We start from the raw sequence: 2,609 nt of genomic DNA, 5'->3' as shown, positions 1-2,609 counted from the left end.
TGAATCTATTAAATAAACATCTTCACCAACCCAAGAAAATTATCTGGAAATAAGCATAAGAAACCAAAACTGTATGTATTGGCCACAGTCTAGCCCTGGAGAAGAGTGCGTGCCCGGGAGGAGGAGGAGGCAGGACCCACTTCCTACAGACTCTGGTGAAGCGCAGAGGTTCAGTGTCTCAGGCAAAGCCCTGGCTAGAGTGGAATAGAGTGCTTAGAATCCTACGCTCCCCGGCGCTGACTTCTCACATTCACACCTCAACAGTATTTCCAAACATTCCTCACTCACTGCTGTCCTCCTCCTCATCGTCATCAGATACATCGTTTAAAGGAGACTTCAGTGACTTTTTGTAGGAGTCCTACCGGCCGGGCTGGCATGCTGCTGTGTCCCCAGTGGATGGCAGGTCATAGCAGAAGTCACAAATCTGCCCAGGCTTAGAGGACTGGCTGGGTAGAAGAAATCTCTTTTCAGTACAGTGCCCACACACAGCAAAGCCACATTTGTGTCCATGGTGGCGACAATTAACAGGTGTGAATTCTGCTTTCTGACAGCACATACACACAGCGGCCTCCGAGTCAGGAAGCCAGACAGCAGCATGCTCATTAACGGGTGTCTTCCCACTTTTGGAGAGTAAATCAGTGACATATTTATTTGTATGATTCATCTTTTCTGATTTCTCAGTGGCAGCGGCAGCATAGGCTGCAAATGATTTGGTTGGTGTCTTAAAAAGCCACCCAATCCTTAAATTGCCCTCATCTTTGATGGAATAAATAGTAACGCTTTCCAAAGGAATAATAGTTTGTTGTATTTTTTTTTCTTCTGGATGACAATATTGCTATATACAAGAGTATCATGAAATAAGAAAAACTGCCTTGCTTTAGGCTTCTTTCTGCACAATTTAATCAAGAGTCCTTCTCCAATAAGAACTCATCCAGGTATAGTTAAGGGCTGACCAGCTGCTCCAAAACAATTTTCCACTATACCTAGAAGTCTAGTGTTTGCTTCACTGTTGGCTGAGCGGTCCACCATCTTTTGCTAATAGCCGGGCCGGGCACAGGCAGCGGAGGCAGCGCCGAAAGTCCGACTCCTCCTCACCATGGACACCGAGCTCGGGCTCAGCCTGTCCGTCACCCCTGCCTCGCAGGGTGTGTGCTCAAATCCCTTTGAAATGTAAGCAACATGGTCATATATTCTTTGAATTTTGGCATGGCTGTATCCGGGAGGCCTTCATTTTACTTTGTACATAATATAATAAAGTGTCCTAATTTTAACAGGGGCTGAAAAATGTTGGAATTTATTTTGGAGAATCAATCAGAAAGGGCTGTATTGATTCATTCACCAAATGTTAATCTATGTTTTCACCATGATAAAAGTTGTACTGGACTTAAATGATGAAGAGGTGAGGTGAAGAGACCATAATGTCTGCCTACACTGAAGTGGCAATGTAGTTGGGGATGGAAGAAACTATAGTTACAAAAATCTATGCAGTCACAAAAATCACTTATCCTGAGTGTTAGCAAACAGAAATACATAAAGAATACCATAAGAACAGATACTGAGGGTCGGGGAGAAGAGACCATGCTAGGCTTGGAGGAAGTACAGGTAAGGGGTTTGCCGTAAGGAGAACCAGGCAAATTTAAAGCATTAAAGTCCAGTGAGACAGGGAGAGGGGTAACATTTTATGAAGCTACAAGGATAGACAGAAACTGTAGTATTTGGAACTTTCTATGATAAGATAAGAATTTTAGTCTTCTTTCAAGATTACATGAAAATAATTAAACTATATATGTATATGTTGATATATTATATATATATGTATTATGTGTGCATGTGGTTTAGAGATAGATTGCAAATCTATCATAAGGATAATTACAGTGGATCTGGGACAGTAGGCATTATCAATGCCAAACAATATGTAGGTTTCATGGAAGAGCCTAGGGCTAGAGAATAAAGGATCGCATACCAAGAGGCCAAAGAAGGGAGAAGACTGGTATTAACAATAATAACTAGAAGAGATTTGTGGATTAGAAGGACATCAAACATACTTAAATGGTTTATGTGTAGTTGGTATTAGTACTTAGCACGTGTATATTGGAGAATTAGCAAAAATATATTGTTAAATAGTGATGTATAAACTGATTAAAGACATGAAAAAGCCTCTTTGATTTCAAACTGCAGATAGTATTTATTATTGCATTTTTTATATTACTCTAAAATACTTATTGCTTTCTCCTGGGATTAGAATTATACTTCCAAGCTCTGTGGGCATCAGACTTGGTGTGATTGTTAACTGTGATATGTTGACTTGACTTGAGTAAAAATTGCTTAGCACAGTGGTGTAAAAGCTATTAAATCTTTCAGTGATAGCAAACAACCAGCTATGGCACATGTGTTATAGGTTCATCCCCACTGGATAGCAGATTATTAGTAAATTATAGGTGTGTCTGTGGATGGTTGAACATGTCTGTCATCCATAGAACTAGGAGAGAAGAGCCATGAGATTGTGTGGCACCAGTCAATAGGTTTATTGCATAGGCAGAATAACAAGGAAAGAAACAGGAAGTGTTTCACTTTAGAGGAGCTTTGGTCTTCACCATTGCTTTTGGATG

The 2,609-nt window shown here is 40.6% G+C and overlaps 1 pseudogene; it reads right to left on the bottom strand.

Moving 5' to 3' along the window:
• Positions 1 to 280: 280 nt before the first annotated feature.
• On the bottom strand, positions 281 to 1,029 carry LOC101566718 (annotated as a pseudogene).
• Positions 1,030 to 2,609: the final 1,580 nt, after the last annotated feature.

This window comes from Octodon degus, unplaced genomic scaffold (genome assembly GCF_000260255.1).
Source record: "Octodon degus isolate 3935 unplaced genomic scaffold, OctDeg1.0 scaffold00104, whole genome shotgun sequence".
Lineage (NCBI taxonomy): Eukaryota > Metazoa > Chordata > Mammalia > Rodentia > Octodontidae > Octodon > Octodon degus.
The sequence above is the reverse complement of the archived record's forward strand: the minus strand, read 5'-3'. Positions and strand labels throughout refer to the sequence as shown.